The sequence below is a fragment of the Mus musculus genome, chromosome 10, assembly GCF_000001635.26.
Source record: "Mus musculus strain C57BL/6J chromosome 10, GRCm38.p6 C57BL/6J".
NCBI lineage: Eukaryota > Metazoa > Chordata > Mammalia > Rodentia > Muridae > Mus > Mus musculus.
In genome coordinates, this window is record NC_000076.6 from 92099354 (window position 1) to 92119320 (window position 19967).

At 36.6% G+C, this 19967-nt stretch overlaps 1 long non-coding RNA gene across 1 annotated transcript in view; it reads right to left on the bottom strand.

The window, feature by feature from the left end:
* Positions 1-19967, bottom strand: part of Rmst (rhabdomyosarcoma 2 associated transcript (non-coding RNA)) — an 83433-nt gene that overhangs the window by 17608 nt on the left and 45858 nt on the right. Inside the window, exons 10-11 of the long non-coding RNA NR_028262.1 lie at positions 10286-10380; positions 4353-4559 (exon numbers count right to left, since the gene is read on the bottom strand). This is a non-coding gene — a long non-coding RNA (rhabdomyosarcoma 2 associated transcript (non-coding RNA)). The remainder of the gene's footprint in view (positions 1-4352; positions 4560-10285; positions 10381-19967) is intronic.

Sequence of the window (19967 nt, forward strand, 5' to 3'; positions counted from 1 at the left end):
TAGGTCACAGCCACCTGACTATACTAGATGAACAATCATGTGAATTAAGGACTAATTAAAGAATGAATAGTTCTCTTTAATCTGAAAAGTTAATGTTGGAGTGTTTATCATTTCTTACTTTCTTCTTTTAGACTATATCAAACAGATTATAAGAAATAGTTTGTTTTATTATGATTAGCCAATACTTTTACTCTAATGTCTATGGAACAGAGTCACATCTTTAAAAAGCTGTAGGTGACTACTTCTTTAGTATAAAAAAATTACTGAAAAACTTCACATATGCAACTTTGGTTCTCCTTTTGTTCAGTGAAATAAAACTACTCACAGGAGGCATACTTTTGACTTCTGAGAATTTAAGTCGCTGACACAATACACAGCAAGGGACAATAAGCAAGGAATTAAATGCCATCAGTGGCTGCTTTTCATCAGTCTGAGTTTTTAAACAGAAGGAATCCAACTCAAATATGCAGTCCATAGAAAGATCGCATGGATTAATCTTGTCTTATTAATAGCAAACAGTGTTATTTCACAACTACAAGGGAAAATGTCAGGGAATAGTTAGCTTAGAAAGAGAACTGACTGCCAGAAAACACACACACAGACACACACACACACACACACACACACACACACACACACACACAGACACACACACATCTTCAAATCACAGTGAAGTAAACCAAATGATTAGATTTAACAGCATAGAACCTTATTTTTCCTTTCATTTCCTTTTCTACAAATTCATTTTTCTACCCCAAGAAGGACACATTTCACCACCAACCCCCAGCTCTGATTCTCTTCCATGAGAAAAGTCTCTTGGTTATTAGTGACAGTACAATGTATGGACGTGTCAGAGCATTAATACCTTCGCAAGTTATGCTCACAGAATATCGTGATACTTGCAACAATGTCTTCCAAAAAACTACATTCGTTCATTCTCTTAAGAACTCAAAGGGGATTATCCACATTAGACAAAATTTGTAATTATGTCTGAAGAGAGAAGAGTGTAAATTTGGGGGATTTTATATATCAGAGACCTATTTGTAAACATTACTTTAATAAGCAAGCAAGTATTAACATAGAAAGAATGAATTTTGTAAAGTCTGACAATTTGGTGTGCCAAAGCTAAAGCTGATATTCTCCATCTTATCAGAACAACACATTTGTTTATAATTTATGGTGAATCTTTGTCCTATGAATAAGCATAGGAAATTATCCTTACAGCAAACAGACTCTAGTTAAACATATTGTTAATCTTTGGGGTATTATAAGTCTCTGGAGGAGGCCAGAGTCATTCTGCCAGTTGATTAGTCTCAGTTTCTCTGTCACAAGTATTTCTTCTGTGACTTTCTTCACAGGCCTACTGTAGAAGCCTATCTTTGAGAAGCCCGTGAAGAGCACACATGAAAAGCTTGTGAAAAAATAAATGATAGCACCTCAGGCTTCTTAATTTTATACCATAATTCTTTGGACTTTTCTACCTTTACACATTCAGAGTGGATTCTTTGATGAAAAGAGAGAGAAATGAATTGCATACCATATGAAGGGTACCTTTATTACCATTTTAATAGTCCACATAAAAAGAGGACACATTCACTGTGTGGCAGGAACCAAAGCTTAAAAGACACACTGACTTAGTAATAAGAAAATTAATATGGACTGGAGAAGTAAAGTAGTTTTTGAAGCAGCACGAATATACAAACTTTTCACAAAAGCTTCCTGAAAATTTACCATAGGGGAATAAACCAAAATCTTTACATGAAATTCCAAAGAGAAGTAGTTTAACTTTCCTATAATGTTTTTGAGCTCGGTAAAAACACTGACTACAGCCATAGATTCTAGGAGATCTTGGGAATGAGATTCCAGATATAAGAAAGAACTCAACTTTTCAGGGCTGCTTCTCGAGAAGCTGTGATAGAAGACTTGTGCTTTGAGGATCCCTAGTATAAACTTAACCCAGGGATGCAGTGCGGAGTTTGTTGGTACTATGGGATTAGGGCAAAGATCTTGCTGTCATTCAGAACGTTGCTTCTCTATGGAGAGCATTTATTTTCAGTTGAATAGAGCCAGGCTTCCTGCTCCATTCCTTGGGTGTGGTAAAGGCCTTTTAGGTTTTATAGCAAAGAGATAGTACTTGGGACTTTGGTTCCCCATTATGTATTCATTTATTTCTGGATTTTTCTGCTTAAGCAATGCTCCTGCCAGAGCTCTGGCCATTCCCAGGCTGCATATCACTGAGATATGCAAACAAGAAAATTAAAACACAAGGGTTTTATTGTTATTATTTTAACAGCTCGGAGTCTGCTTGATGTTTGCATTTAAATTAGACAGACTAATTCAGGTGGAGTTTTTAATTTCAGAAAGGTTAATCACCCTAACAAAGGTCAGTCAAACTTTAATCTTCAGTAAAATTGTGATGGGTCCAATCACCTGCAGGACATTTATTATATTCCCATTTCCATGTGAAAGAACACATTTTATTCCTACGTGTCACTAATTGTCTCTTTACCTTACCAAATTAAACTGAAAATATTAAATTCTTTTGGAAGTCTGAAAAACGTGCATTTCTATATATCTTAAGGGATAATCTTGTTTTTAGTTTTTTATAAACAAACAAACAAACAAACAAAAAACAGCAAAACCACGCTATTAGCTGTGAGTGATTTTTCTAGCCCTTGCTAACTCTTAGACACCTTTGCTACTCAGCTCAAGTACATGAAATAACGTTTTGGCTAAAATAGCAGTGTGTGGTTATAGGAACTTGACTTTGCTAACCATCTGCTTGGTTCTGTTGATGAAGCTAATTGGGAACCAAAACTATTTATTTGGAGGAAGTACACGTTAATCATATTGGAGGAAGTGCATGTCAATCATATTTGAAGAGGAGTAGAATAATTAAATTCACTAACTCAGTATCTAATTGTGTATTGAGACATACAGTGAGTATCCTCTTTGCTCTACAGCAGATTTAGAGAAAGAGGACTCCAAGTTAAAGCATCAAAGAATCTCTATCATGATACATCATCCTATAAAACTGATGGGAAGGATATAACTAAACAATCAAAATCTTCACTTTCCATTTTTCCGATCAACTTCATTAAACTTTAGTGAAGACTTGAGAGAAATTAAGTCAACTTATATCATGATTTTGATAAACTGTGCTTAAAATTATTTGCCTGCCTAAATGCTCCAAAGCCGAGAATTCCACGGGGTGATCCATTTCTTATTTTGATAATGTGAAATCTGATTAGCAACATTTCAAATCAATACATGGAGATCATAATGCCATCTAAGGTTAGGAATCAAAACATGAGAAAGTAGAAATGCGCATGCTTCATACACACATGCTCCGCATCCATTTTTAGAAAGTGTTGTTGGGCTTAAAAATGGCTATTACGGCAAAAGACAAGAGTAATAGGCAAAAGTCAAATTATTGCTTTTTGTCATGATAAAATGGCCTGGATTGAGGGAACATAAAAGAGCCTTAATGTATGCCCCCAATTCTATTGCATATCCATCACCAGGATAATTATGGCGGTGGTGTGACACAGCATAAATAAGTCAACTTTGCCTTCTGCATAGTCTTGAGCCCCTTCCCTCCTCCTTTGTACTCAGATAAAGTGCACGAGCATATTCACAAAGGCACATGGCTCTCCTCATCAATATTCACACTCATTAATTAACAATATGTGAAGGCTATAATTCGAGAAACACCCCAGAGCTTGCATATTCAATCAAACTAAGCAAATCACAAGGAAAGGAATATATAGTTAGGACGATCATGGACCAGACTGGTGACAGACAGGAGCACACTGTTTCATGAAATAATGTGAAAAGAGGAGAGGGTACTTAGTTTAAGGGTTCTACAAAGTCCACTCCTCTCCAATTTGATCCCTTCTTCAAACTAAGATAGGCTCTACATATTCTATAGCAGTGTTTACCCTTTTCTCTCTCTTCTGACTAAGTGACACATCAAAGAAGGCAAGACAACAGCTTTTATATGGTTAGGCAAGCATACATAAATATCCACAACATAAGTATTAAATTGATATTTGCTACCAAAGAGTTATTCTGGAAATGATTTTTAAAAATTAGCTAAATTTTTAAAAAGGCAAAATATTGTTCTCTAATCCACCCTCGGTATCAAGAGCTACTTATTTCTTCAAATCTCCAGATTTCTGAAAAATAAAACCTTAACGTTTTTCATTTTCAGAGATAATCATCTAAATGATCAAAAAATACGGATCTTTTAATAAAGCATTTCAGTCACAAAGCAGGAAGGAAGCCACCGGACTACTGAATAAAAATCTTAATAAGACAACTCTGGATGTAGAAGTATAAAGAAAACATACCTTTGGCTGAGCAAGTTTACAGTTTCTCATCTCAGCTCTACAGCCTTGCCATTCCAGTTGAAGCAGAAGTCGACTCTGATTCCCTCAGGATCGCGGTGACAATGCCATCATACCACTGGTAAATTTTTCGATTAAACTTTGCAGATGTGGTAGCAACTTTGCTAATTATGATATTAGCCAGCTGGCAGGGACAATCAGTCACCCGCTCTAAAGAAGCCAGACAAAGAGACATCTAATCATTGCAACCAGGGCAGATAAATTTTGTTCCCTTCTCACAGAATCTATCCCTGCTGACCCTTTCCTCAGCCATCGACTGTCAAATTTAGATTCCGCAAGCTGCGGAGCTTCCCTTTATCCCTGCCTCAGATCTGAGACTCCTGGTTATCAGGGAGACACGCGTCACTAGCTGTCTCAGCGCAGGAAAGCAATCAGGTGAATACGACTTATTATCTTGCATTGCTTTCTGAGGGCTGACAAGATTGATTTGAGACCAGGAACACATTCACATCTCAGACATGCAGTTCCGAGGGTTTAGAGTTCAGACAACAATCTAGGTGCAAAGTTACAATAGAGGAACAAGCCTCAGATTCAACAGCTAAGGCAACAGCAGGAAACACATTTATATAGATTCAGAAGTACCAGTCAGAGTTTCCCCTTTTTCAGATGCCCTTCTATTTTCCTTTCCTGCCTCACTCTGCCTTAGGAATGTGTCTGAGAGCAGTGTCACCTGGGGTATCTGGTTTTGTAATGGGGTAGCCTGAGATCGACCCTGTGGAAGCAGTGTTCTGACATGAAGTCTTATATACTCATTCTCTTAGCATGGGAGAACATCACCACAACAGGGTTCAAAGTCTCCACCCTGGGATTATTTATCCTAAAGTCTGAGAGAATAGGCATGCATAGTTTAATATGACTTAAAGCTACTCACTGGGAATAGGAAGAGATATGTATGTGGGGTGGCATTGGGGAGTGCTCCAAAACCCCACAAGAATTAGAAAGGAAGATCTCAGAAATGTTTGCAATTTATTTATCTATTCATGTCAGTGTGATCTAGGTTTCTTCTTGAGAGTAATATAATTTTTAACCTTGATCTCTTGAGGTTGGCTTTTTTTTTTTTTTTAAGAATCCTAAGATGCAAAAGAGCAATGTCTGAGGACGGAAGTTTGTTGTCGTGGCTCCGTTTCAAGGAGAAAAGCTTTGATAATCACTTTCAATATTGCTTTGTGTGGAACTGTGCTATTCCTATTGGGTTCACTGTGACAGCTCTGGGAGCTACTTGAGGTCCTAGCACACAGTAGTTATGTATGTTGATGAAGAGTGGCTACTTAGCCTAGGCACGTCATCTGAATAATGCAGAGATTCATTCTTTAGGACCTTTTATTGATGAACATATATTAATTACTCATGTATTTAAAGGTATATTGTTTGTTTGTTTGTTTGTTTGTTTTGTCCTGGAACTCACTCTGTAGACCAGGCTGGCCTCGAACTCAGAAATCCACCTGCCTCTGCATCCCAAGTGCTGGGATTAAGGGCATGTGCCACCACTGCCCGGCCCTAAAGGTATATTTTTAAATGATGAAAGCACAATTCCAAAAACGAGAGTTAAAATGGGCATTTAAAGAAAGCAAGCCAAGTGTTTCAATAATCCTCCCCTGAAATGGTTTTAACTGAGGACGCTATAATTTGTCTAAGAGAGCTTGACTCAGACTGAGGATAGGACTTTTCTCTTAGAGAATTCAAAGAGAATAAAATAATGTGCTGTAGAACCTATAGGCAACGGACCAGATTCCTCCAAAGAAAGAAACTCGTAAATAAAATTTGGTATTTGCTCATAGGTAGTCATGGCGTGATCATGAGGAAGACTAAGAAAATTGACTTTGGGGGAATGAAAACTTCTGATGATGATGTGTATACCAAGCTGTCTAGAAGGAGCGATGTTCTTCTAATAGGGACCACAATTTCTCTCACCGTTCATGGCATGTGAGGGGAGGGGGTTCCAACAGCCACATTGGTCAAGTCAGTGTTCACGTATATCCCATGCAGCTCTTCTCTGTATTCTCAATTACACTTAAGATAATACACTGGAGGTGCCATGTTAAATACCTGAACGTCTCTAATTCTGATATCACTACTTTTCCCCTGAATAGTTCACCCTGAGGATTGTTGAGTCCACAGGCTCAAAACTGGAAGATGGGCAACAGCAAGCACGCTGCAGGACATGAGAAAGGATTCTCTTTCACCATTGTGACTCTTTATCCTCAACACAAAATAAAAGACCGCATGGAAATCAGGTTGGCTATATGGTAGGACTTCAGTGTTAGCATATGATGCATGTAAAATGCTTTGCAGGTATCCTAATTTTTATTATGTAGCTTAATTATTACTCATAATTATCATATAAATAATTCTTACATGTTTTGGGACTTTCTATCAATTATTACCCAATCCCCATGAAGTGAAAGGAGGTATTTTGAAACAAGGGACATGTGGTATTTTCAACTCAAAATACCATGTGTAGATATGACCAAGATTGTAGAAATCGCAAAACGTAAAAAAAAAAAAGAAAAAAAAATCACCAATTTTTAAATATTCCCCCAAATAGACAAAACTTCAGTCACAGATTAAAACTTAATCTCGACAACATGTTATTAGACACACAGGTCTGGTTTAAAGGGCTACAAAGCTGTCTGTATCCACGTAGCTAGAAATTTCCAGAAGCATGCCTATTACACCATTGGCAATACACAGAGAACGGACAGCACTTGGAGAAGCCGCATGTTCCTCTTTGCTTGGCAATGACACTGCCTAATCTGACATTTGCTCATTTGTGCTCTCCATGGCCACAAAGCCTGACTCAGAGCAGAGCCATCTAGTGCCTCTCCTCACGATGGACTGTTGTTAGATAAACATAACACATGCATGTGGGATGTTTTTAGAGGTGGAAGCAGTCAATGAGGACGAGTCACTCTCCTAGGATGAGATCCCCTTGGGGTCTGCACAAGCCACTAAGCCTGACTCTGCAGCAGATGCTCTTGCCTGTGTGCCCTGCATCCTCTCCCACTGGCTCTTGGACCAACTCCTTCTACCTAGGTCTCAGATGGCTTATTTAATTACATCACACACATTGATATTATATATATATATATATATATACATATATATGTACATGTATATATACATATATATGTGTGTGTGTATATATATATACACATATATACACACACACATACATACATACACACACATATATATTAGATCCATATATCTATACATATAAAACATATGTATACTGAATATACATATATAACATATATGTAGTATGCATATTTAAATTCAGCTTTTCATAATGTTAAGCATATAAATAAATTCCCTCCTCTGCCTGTCTTCATTGGGGGGAGGGGGGGAGGGTGTCTGAGGTCCTATCTCCTTTCCATTCTTCGGCCTTAACTTAATTACATCTGAGATTTTGGGAAAGTTATGAAGCCTCATTAAGACTGTTAGACAACAATAACATATTGTAGTACATGACAAAGGCTGCATATAATGCATGCCAACTGCTTAGCATACAGTAGGTATCCAATAAATGCCCCATCCCTGGCACAGCAGCAACAGAATCACTGGGAATCAACACAGTGTTTGAAAAAGCACCAAAGACTTCATGGTTAAGTTTCATGACTGGAATCAAAGCCTGCCTTTCTCCATTGATGAATAACAACAATAATAGAAGTGATAATATCTACCTCAATAAGGAATAAGAATTAAAGGAGTAATTACAAGTACTGCATAGTAAATGATGTTGCCAATTATTATTGCTCTGCCTTCTAGGCTAATTGGTTAGTAATTTGCTGTTGTTTAACTCATTTCAGTCAAAACAAATAAGGACTTTGAATGTGAAAACCTAGGAATACACATATAGATACAGCCAAATATATGGCATATATATGTGTGTGTGTGCATGTGTCTGTGTATAATACATATTATATATCTACATATGGTCACATATGATTGACAATGCATGGGGGAAAACCCAGATATAGCACTATTCATAGGAGAAAATGTAAACCAGAATAATGCCATGAGATTACTAAAATAAAGGAAGACATTCTGAGATGAAGTTTTTTTTTCTATGGTGCATTTTAAAACAAAGAACAGCACAAAGCCATATATCATATATAATTCTATTGAATGATAAGTATATCGTATTTAATTAATACATTGAGAGACTATCTGTAAAAATTATGCCAGGAATTGCTCATGATAGATTCCTGAATAGAGAAAGGTTGTGAAATAAAAGGAATTCCTTTTCATACTACATATTTTCCTGCTGGACAATTTTTGATATAGCCAGATATAGGTATAATTATCAATATATACCTATATATATGTGTGTGTGTGTATATATATGCATATATATATACATATATATATATACATACATATACATAGATCTACATATACATAAATGTACATACTTTGCAATATCATAGTTGTATACACACATATATGTAGTTTTTAAAATATTAACATATGTAAAACACTTTGTAAAGAAAGACATCATTCTTGCTTGCATGAGTCATTGATTTCTGTACAAATCTATCCAAATAGTTCTAGAAATTTCCACTTTCCCATAGCTCTGAATGGTTGTCACAGTTATGTGTGGCTGGGTAATAAGCAGGGAGGGCATAGAGCTTTTTATGTCCACTTGTGCCCTAGTCACACCTTAGTACCTCTTGCTTCCACAAGTGCTTATTTCAACACTACTTTCAATACCATTTGTTGGGGGTTTTGTTGTTGAGTAGGTTTTCTTCATGCACTAAATTTCAAAATGTTGGTATGCCCTCAGCATCTCCTCTTTCCAAGAATGCCTTCCTTAGACAAGATTTTAATTCAGAGTGAGAGATTGAAGCTATATTCCCATGTTTTTTCCAATTTTAGAATCCTATAAAATTAGGATCTCTCTTCTCATGTACAAACATACAAATGTTTGTTTTCAGAGAGAGACATCAATATTTCTACATGCTAGAAGAATATAGAGCTTAGGGTTTCTAGGGCAGCAAAAAGAAGCCATATAACACATGTTCTCTGTATGTAATAAGTGTGAACTGATAATAATGTCAAAGCTTGCCATGTGCTTAAAACCCAAGGTATCCCTTGGCTTCCCAAATAGACAAATCTGACAATGCAGGCTAATTCCAGATATCATCTCAAGGTCTCCTGGTACTTGTCTAAGAATATATAAAGTGTCGTGTTTTTCCCCATTCAAAAAGAAATGTGTTTCTTAATTTCTGAAGGTCCAACTACCAATTAAACTGCCTTAGGCATGGCAATTCTAGCCTCCAGAATATCTGCATTGGTAAGTAGCTATGGCCTAGGGTCGCCCATTGCTTTGATTATTTACTTATTGTAAACTGTCCACAGAACGTACGGAAGAAAGGCAATTGCCAAATGCATTAGGTCATAGGCTAGATGATACGGTCAATACCCAAATGTACTTGATAACTAATGGGTTGTGTTATCAGCAAGAGGCACTACCACTGTCCTTCCAATTCATTCTAAACAGCAGTTGATAGCTAGTGCCCTTGTAGCATATGAAAACCTCATCTAAGAAATGGATTCAGTTCAATATAGCCGCTGATGTCACATCTCCGGTTTGCCTCTTTTTCTCAACTTTAAATGGTAGTGGAAAACTCTGTGACTATTGGCAAGGTGTAGATTTGGATTCCATGGTTTTGGATGGAGCCTGACATTCCACATTCTCCACCAAGCTCTTTGGTGATGACAGATATCCCAGCTGGTAGCCATGGATATCAAAGCTATATTCTACCATGGACAATGCAGGGAGTAAGAATGGCATGCTTGGTAACAAACATGGGAACATTAAAGTATAAACTCATGCAAGACCAAAGGATATATTTCTCGCCTTTATATCTTACCTTGATAAGCAGAACTTAGCCATTTTCAGTGCTGATAATCAGTGCAAATGTGCAATGAAGGCACAATTTTTAGTTTATTCTGTTTTAGTTAACTCCTAGCGGGTGCAAAGGAAAGAAAAACAATTGGTTATATAATTCCTCAGGAAAAGAAGGGTGACATCTTCAAAGCATGTTTATCAGTGAAGACACAATGGTTTTGTTTTGTTTTTTAATTATTTTTAAAAACCTGGATATATTTTCTTTCTTGTAACACAGGTATGCAGTTGTAGTTTATACTCATCATGTTGGCCCAATAACAAAATAAGGCATTAACACAATCCTTTCACTGTGATCCCTACTCTCTTCCTGCGCAACCAAATATTCATGTCTTTTCCTTATACAGCTACCTAAACCTAAATGGTTTAATCAGTAAGACCATTGTAAGCGGATATGGCATAGCTTGTAATAATTCTGGAAGCATTTGCTAAGCTTCCATGATTATTTATTTATTTTTTGCCAAGAGCTAATTCCCTTGATTCGCTTGAGGGTAATTGTTTTAAAAAGAGAATGGAAAAAAATAATATTCTAAATGTAAAAGTCTAGCATTCAGGTAAAATCTTAAAAGAGGAAATATAATTTGGTTCTATATTTAGATTTTGTTTCCCTTTTCAGGATTTCTTCCACTGAAATCCACAAGAAAACATTTATAACATAGCCAAGAGTAACATAGACTCAAAATATACTTGTAGAAATTGTATTCATGAAGCAATACTTAGCTTAATAATAGCAGTGTATTCTGATATGCATAATCTTCATATTATTTATTTAAAACAATTTAGTAGATTTTATGACTTCTATTTGTGTGCATGTGTGTGTGTCGGTCTGTCTGTCTGTCTGTCTGTCTGTCTGTCTGTCCAGCTAGTCTGCTTTGGTGATTCCACCATCTCTGCTTTCTGAGCACTGGGAACACTGATATCATTAGAGTAGGTGGTAGGATTTGAACTCTGACCACTGGGAATACAGGCAGGCCTTCACACCCATCAGACAAGTGGGTGGGTGGTAGAATCTGAATCCCAGTCCTCATGGCTGTGTTTCAGGTACTTTCCCAAATGCATCTTCCCAGAACCACCATGACATTTTAACTGGCTCTTCATGATTATGGTGTTGAAAACGACAATCATTTGGCAAATGCTGGGATCTGAAACTGTTCCTCTGAGAGTTCATGAATACAAAAGACATTCAAGAAGTGACACTACGAAGTGACACCCACAGACCAAAGGAACAGCCAGGAAGTCTATGCAAGGGCATACTAGTGTCAGTCCTTCTCCACCAACAAATTCAATGCAAATGTTTTCTCTAGCACCCTTTCTGGAGATAAAGGCTTCAGAGACTTAGTGTGATAGAGGCCAGTTTCACAGCTCAGTTCCTACTAGGAACTATCAAAAGAGTAAGACAGGAATGAAGTAGGTCAGAACTGATAAGCACACGGGCCTGTGTAGGACATTGTTTACCACTATTAATACTAATTTTGATGTAAAAAGTTGACTTTCTACTTTAGGATTCTTCTTATTATTACATCAATAGTCTGAAGAGTCACCCAACATACTTTTTCTATCACTCTTGTGATAGAAATATCTATCACAAGAAAGCACAAGGCAAAACCCAGTAATTTTAATCTGTCTTGTCTCATCTCATGTGGAAAAAGACCAAATAAAGCCTTTAAGAAGTGCACATAGCTGAGAATCTTCATAGTCTGGATTATGGGCATTCTGTTTCACTATTCTAAAAGCATTGTGTGTGACTTATGAAACCAAGCAAGCTGAGGTGAAGGAAACAGAGTGAACTACACTTAAATCATTTACCTATGCTTCACTGGGTACTAGGTCTTTTCCTACAAGTTGGACCAGTAATTGTGTAAATAAATAAAACCATATTGCAATTGGTAGCAAGATAGACCTAGTTGATACAAAAGGAAGCTCTCTTCGGTATATCTCTGAGCAGTTGCGCCTACAGACAGATTGGGTAACCTTTCACATCTCCTTCCTGCAGAGTGATTCTAAGAGAAGTAAAATAGCCTTGAGAGATCCAAGTTCCAAGCTGGATAGTGCACAGGAGCTTGAGGGTGAACCACGGCTACACATGCTATGAAAACAATATTGTAATCGTGATGAAGAGTCAAGTCCTGGGGAAAATCTTGTTTTCTCTTTTTCTGTGTCTAAGAAAAGCATATATTCTGACAAAGCACTAAGAGTTATCTGTAGACTCAGTTCGCATATGTTGGGAGAAAGTCTGCGTTAAACAGAGTAGACAGAGCAGACAGCCATATTTCCATCTTCCTCTCTGAAAGATATTTGCATAACTCTCAAAGGCCCCTGGCTTTTTAGGGGCCATCAGTTCCTTGCTCAGCTGGAATTATTCTGACAGCTCTGACATTACATTATCATCGCAAGACCATGGTATACTTAAAGAAAAGTGAAGAGCCAAGGGAATTAAACGTAAAAATAATACAAATTTCGAAATGTTAGATTAATATCAAGTGAATTACATCAAGAATGTTGATTGGCAACTAAAAGCTCAGTTAGTCACCACTCTGTGTGTTTTCAAGGACACGGAGGAACCAAAACAGAAACCGTTTTCTCAGTATGTCTTTACTCCCCGTTCATACATACACAGCAGAATATATGTATTTTATTTTAAAGATACATATTGGGAAAAAAGATATTTTACCATCCTATCCTGAAACTGATTGCATTGTATAATTTGTTCTGATTAAAATAATTGTCTCTGCAACCCAGATTTCCTCATTCTCATAGAAGGGGGAATTTAATTTTTTATGTCCATATTTTTTGGTAGAATTTCTAAGTAGGTTCTGTTTTATGTAGGAACCTATAATGTGGTTTGTTAATAAGCTTTAATGATGTTATACCAACTTACGTAATTGCAAGTCTGATGCTTGCCATTTTCCTTACATGTGACCCCCTACTGCTTGAGATACATACATGCCAGTTGGTACCTAAATCCTCTCAGATCTTCTAGTCTTGTCCAGAGTAGTGAATTAGATTACTTTTTCCCCTCTTTCCTAAGAAAGCTCACTATGCCACAAAGGGCAAAGAATGAGGTTTTTAATCTGAGTTGTCAGAGGCAAGGTTTTGTTTGTTTGTTTGTGTAATTATGGATATGTTTGAGGAATGCCAGCTAGAATTGGGGTTTGGAAGGCTGCATTAAGAAGAAAGATAAAACGGATGCAATACACAGCTAAGATCAAAGAGCCCCATCAATTCATTCCCAGAGTCAAAATCCAGCAGAGCCTCAGAGCCCTGTCTGCATAATAAGAAAGGTTGACTAAAACATAAGGATTAAACAGATGAGCTGTCTCCTGCAGAGGCAAGGGTGGGAAGCCCCACTGAGACCCTTGTAAAGACACATTGCAATCTCACACCTGCTCCTCCAGGACCAACCTACAGGACAGTACTGTGGCTTTAAAGAAAGGCAAGCATGTCCAGTACACTTTGCTTTATTCTTCCAAACAATTTCATCCCGGGCAAGTGACAAATTAATAAATTGCTCCCATTTCTCCAAGGTGACTTATCCAGTGTTTTCAAAATAAGAGAGGGAATAAACGATGAACTGTGCTTATTAGGGGGTACCTGTCTCGTGCACCTCTTCTTCCTCAAATGAACAGTGTTGTTTTTTGGGGTTTTTTTTGTTTGTTTGTTTGTTTTTAAAGAGAGTCTTACAAACACTGGTCAATGGAATTTTATTTTGCAACCTCAAAAAGTATTATTTTTCACTCAAATGAACAACACCTCAAATGTGCTATAAACACATTGCCAAATTCTACTTATGGGAGCACAGATCATGGAACTTAGCTCTATGCTTAATGAACACAGCACAGAAATTAAAAATCCTTAAGAGCCTGTGTCTGTGTTGTTTATCCTTAATGTTCTGAATACAATGTTCGATTGCAACTATTGATGAATTATTGTAAACATTAAAGTAATTTTCTTTGAAGAAAACTAAACTACTTTTAAAAAGTTGAGCAAGCTAGGTCTTCTGCAAACTAGAAGGACAAGAGGGAGCCACTATTGTTTTATCAGATAAATTTCAAATAGCATCTAGAAGCTCTAATTTGGTGTTGACTATCACTCAACATTCTGTGAATTAAATATGCAGTTACAGGCTCACATGAATGGCAGGCATTAGCTTTTGTTGTCTTCAACAAAACAAGGAACATCCAATTACAAGGCGAGCAGCATGTTCTCCCAGGAACGGAGTCAAAAGTGCAGGCTTCAGCTGGCTGTTGACATCATCATTCCTTTCCTATTTCAACCATGTTCATGGAATGTTGGTTGTCTAAGATAACGTGTGGGACCCAGAGAAGAATCATACACATTTCACAAGCAGCAATGTGAAAAAAGAGATACAAGAGGAAGCTCATTGTGGACATACAGAGATCACATGTAAGAAGTGAGATTAGGTTTAGGATTTTTATAAAGAGAGCCAGGTAGAGAAAGAGTCATCTTTTCAAGGGTGGAAGGATAGAGATGGAACGGACTATGTGTGAGTAGATGACTCTATTTGTCTAGGGAGCAGAGAAAGAGAGAGGTGTTCACAGAAAAGATCACAAAATTCAGTGCAAGGAGTCTTCAATTACTCTGTCAGCAAATTAAATTTTCTTTTCCACCTTTCTCCAAATGCAGACTGAAGAGTTACCTGGCCTGCATTCTGCTCCAACTCTGAAGTTATTAGAGCCACTTTAGACATTGAGACTATAAATCATTGGAGATAATTCATGGTGACTAGAGATTTGAGTACATTTATAGAATACATTATTTTAATTCCTCTGAGCATTTTGGAAGATGAGAACTAAAGGAGGGACAAGAGATACTGAATAAAAAGTTAAAACCCAACTCCTTATTTTTATTTAGGAGTATAGTAGCAATAATTATTTTTGCTCAAAGTAAACACTGATATTTTCCTTTATTTTTCCAAAATCATAAGCCAAAATCTCATTGATTTTCTTTTGTTTGAATGTCCTGGGTTATCTCCAAGAATATCTTTCAACTAATGTCAGCAAAACATTTTCATTAAACCATCTCATAATAGAATATTTTCTATTCTGCTTCTGCTAATTTTATCCCAGTTACTTCTTTAAGAAAATATAGGTTAACTGACAATTCCTAAAAAGATATGTTAGATTGAGTGACCACAAAAAAAAAAAGCAAAAAAAGCAAAGTATCCACAATATAGTCACATTGTTATAACAATAGGAGTAATGTTTAGTACTGATGAAGATTCTGGAAGGAGCCAACCCATGGGAGCTTAGCTTGATCTATTATGTCAACAGTCAATTGAGATTCCCATTGTATACACTCTACAGCAACAATAAAACAGTGAGTACGGTCCACCTTAGAGAAGCAGCTACAGAGTCACATGATGATACATGATAGACAGAGAACTGAGGGCACTCATTCACTTCACGTGACGTGACGTGGGAGACAGTTAGCAATGCAGAAGTAAGGCAAGGGGGACATCAAGCTGCATGCATAGTATTAACATCTTTGCAGGGATAACCTACCATTCTGAAAACAATCTGTGCTGCCATAAAATAATTTTCAAGATAAACCATTAATTTGAAAGAATAAATTAGACTGCAATATGCCATCTGACTTTTACGGTAAACGGTGATGTGGTCTCGAGAATATTGGTGTCTCAGCTTTAGTTTTCGGAAAACCCTCCACTCACAGTGGATGTGACACATAGAACGATATTAAGACTTTCCACTTTACGTACTGCAGTATCGTTTTAATATCTGAACAATGAAAAATGCTCTTATGTTAAAAAGGAACTTGAAAAGAAAAAAAACATGTTAACTTTCAAGTAGTTTAAAAATGTATAGCTATTTGAAAAAATAAATTAAATGTTCATCACAGATCTTTAAATTTTTCAGGCAATCGTGTCACAAAGATGGTTATAAGGAAATACATTCCTTTTGCTTAATTAAGCCTCATATTTTAATGCAATTACAGCCTTTAAAAATCACTTAGAAAAGTTAATGGGTACATATGCTACTTTGACATTCAAAGAGCCTTCTATCTTAATTGGTCTATCAGTCTTTATATTGATGGAAAAGATCTACAATTCTCAAGAATTAGAATGTGAAGTAAATACCTATATCTGGTGCCTGGATTTTTATACTAAATTCTGTCATGTAACCATTTGATGAATAGGCTTAACTTCTACTTATCCCTTGACTTAACATGATGAGGTATCTGGTTCTTATGGAATATTATAGCTCAAAAAGAGAGTAGTTAACATCAGTCCATTCTGAAAAGGATGCCCCACAGATAAAATTGAAATCAGTAATCCTACATGGGTAAGAAGGACCTTTCTCTATACTCACCAAAACAATGCTTAAAGGAACATTACAAATTTATAAATTTTAAGAGTTAGAAAAATGTCTTTGGTAAGTGCAAATATTTTGATAAAGAATTTAATTCTGATATGAAATGCTCAATTTTTCCCCCCACATTTTCAAGTAGTTGGTTTTAACCAAAATTTAGTTTAACTTCAATGTTAAGAGACATGAAGCAAAAGCCAAATTATCAAAATTATGACATAAATTAAATCAAAATATTAAAAGTTCACTAGCCTTCATCAAGAAACATTGACAATAAAGATATGAAGGCAGGGTTCCATAGGGTAGGACCACAATGTTCCCACTGCCTCAACAGAAATTATTGAGTTCTTGCATAAAATGGTTCTTCCATAAATGTAAAATCAGAAGGTCAAATGAAATGAGAAGTCATAGCGAAGGTATCTCTTAACACACAAGAAAAAGAAACAGTTAACTCTGGATTCGGATGACTTAGCCACAGAGCTATTAAAAAAAAAAAAAAAAAAAAAAAAGGACACCATATTCTTTAACAAGACTTTCAAAAAGTCTTGGAATCTCTGGATGCTCCGTATATATTGAAATACTGTTCAGCCTCATTAATGCCCCCTTTTTCCCACTTATCCAAGTCCTGTGACTCATCAATCTATATCATATATTGACAAAGATTAGAACTTTATCATATAGCATCCCATAGCCCTTATCACTAGCTCACAATATATTAATTGCTATGTGCTTTGTTAATTGAGAACTTAAAACTCACTTGCAGATGTGCACAGGAGTCTGCCACTGTTTACCTTAAAGTTAGATGACAATGCTTCAATCTAATTTGCTCTTTCAAATCAATGGTTTATCTTGCATATCGTTTCACAGATTTTTCCCCCCAGAATGTAAGATTATCTTTGCATGGATTTTCATAGCCTCTGTGTGTGCTGGTGTCTTTCTTCCCTTACTTCTGCACTTACCAGCTGTCTCCCATGTTTCTGTAAGTGAATGCTTATATGAGAGTATGCTTTCTGTTATCTGTCTACTGTGTACATTATGCAAGTCTGTAGAACTTTTATCTAGATCACTGTCAGGAAGGTGGGTGCTCACTTAGCAGATATTGGAAGACTTGTACCACGTACTGTATACAATACTGGGTACAATGTTAGTTGATAAAGACAGAAGATAAATAAATAGGTACCATTCTAAGGAGGCATAGATTGATTTCTGTCTGTGTTTCTCCCCTTCCCTCCCTCCTTTCCCCTCCTCTCCCCCCCTTTCCTCCCTCCCCTTCCCTCCCTCCTTTCCCCTCCTCTCCCCCCTCCCCACCTCTCCCCCCTCCCCTCCCCCCCCACCTTTCCTTCCCTTTCCTTTCCTTTCTTCTTAGAGGAAAGAAAAAAGGTTATGATATTCCCTAGCAATGTTTCTCCATCTAACACTGTTTAGTTCAACATCTCAAATCAACTTAGTTCTAATGTCTTCATTTCCCAGTGGGGTCTACATAATTTAAGACTATGACAAGGTATGCATTTTTATGATATAAGTAACATCTCTTAGATGTTCAATTAGTGATCATTAAGCAGCAAGGCAGAATAATAAAAAACATATTTTTGCCTGGTCAAGCTCTACCCTAATTATTTAAAAATTAGACTGAAAGTGGAACCAGTTGAATTTTAAATAAAAATTGCATAAATCACATCAGAAACATTAACTACTCCCCATAGGCTTATAATATGTCAAATAAACTTTCCATTGATCTTGCTTTACTTTTGCTCTAACTTAAACATGCTCAAGTAGGCTAGGGGTGCCCATGTCAGAGCCTAAGCTTTGAAGGCTGTGACTATTCACTTGCTTAAAAGTTTTGATAGAGCCAGAAGCTCTCAAAGTACTGAAATTGGTCCAGTTCTGCAGTTTGCTCTGCCAAAAATTGTTTCATTTTTCTCTTACAATACTATTTCTATCTCATCACCAACAGAAGAATCCATTAGCTTCATTATTAATTCATATTTTACTTAATTTTTGGAAGGCCCTTGTTTGTCTCACTGAGATCAGCTCTCTCACTATGTGTGTTCCATAAAATATAATCAATCTCTATTATGGTCATGAAAATGGTATTTGTCACTTTGCTGAGGAAAAAAATCAATATATCATCCAAGGCTGAACAGGCATTTAATGCAATGAATTGAAGACTATTAGAGAAATTTAGCTTGCCAAGAGTTTAGGACAAACTAATCGAAATCCAGAAAATTCACTGAAGGGTTTGCTGATGAAATCCACAGATATGCCACAGAAATTAATACTGGGGCATTAGAATAACCTGTCATTTCTAATCCTGATAAGAAAATGGATTTAGGCAGTCAAATCTCCAAGGGTCACCATTTAAAATTGAGAAATTCACATATCATACAACATTTTTTGTGAACAATGCTGATAAATAATAAAAAGCTTCATTTCAGTTTTCTATAAAATCATTGGACAGAGAAATAATTGTAAAATTGCAAAGCCTGAAATGTTATAGCCTGTAGGCATATTGTCATGTAGAAGTTTCTTGGCTCTGGGAGCTGGAAAGATGGATCAGTTGGTAAAATGTTTTTTATACAAGAATGAAGAGCCAAGATTGAAAACCAGAGCCTATGTAACGAGGCTGAGTGTGATAGCACTTGCCTGAAATCCCAAGAGGTAGGCAAGCAGAGATGGGCAGATTCTGGGAGCTCACTGGTCAGGCAGCCTAGCTTGCTTGATGCATTCTAAGCTAGCGAGTGATGCTATCTTAAACAAAATGTAGATGTAAGGCTGAAATTATCCTTTGGCCTCTACAAGGATATGCATGCATGTAAACACATGCGAACACATCAATATACACAAAATCAACTAATCAATCAATTATTTTACTAAATTTTGAGAAACTATGCATTATATGTCAAAAATGGACTTAGAAACTTGGAAATTCTCAGGTACACTAGACCCACTCTGTACTTGGACATATCCTTGACTTTAATCTTCTGACTTCTACTTAACTACCTTCAGCAAAGATGAAGTTTGATATCCACTTTCCTTAGATATCTTGTTTGCAGAATAACTCTTGTGATCAGAAGATTACAAGATTTTACAAGAGTATTGGTCTTAAGCTAAAAATATGCCATTTTTAAAAACAGCTACCCATTAAATCTAGTCTTAGATTGTGAGTTCAGAATCTGGATATATTATTTGGTCCTTGGATTAGTTACTCAGAGGTTTAAATCAAGTGTGATTTCTCCTGACTCTTTGCTGGACACCTGCTATTAAGCTCTTTTACCTACTACTTATAGACACACCAGGTTCCTC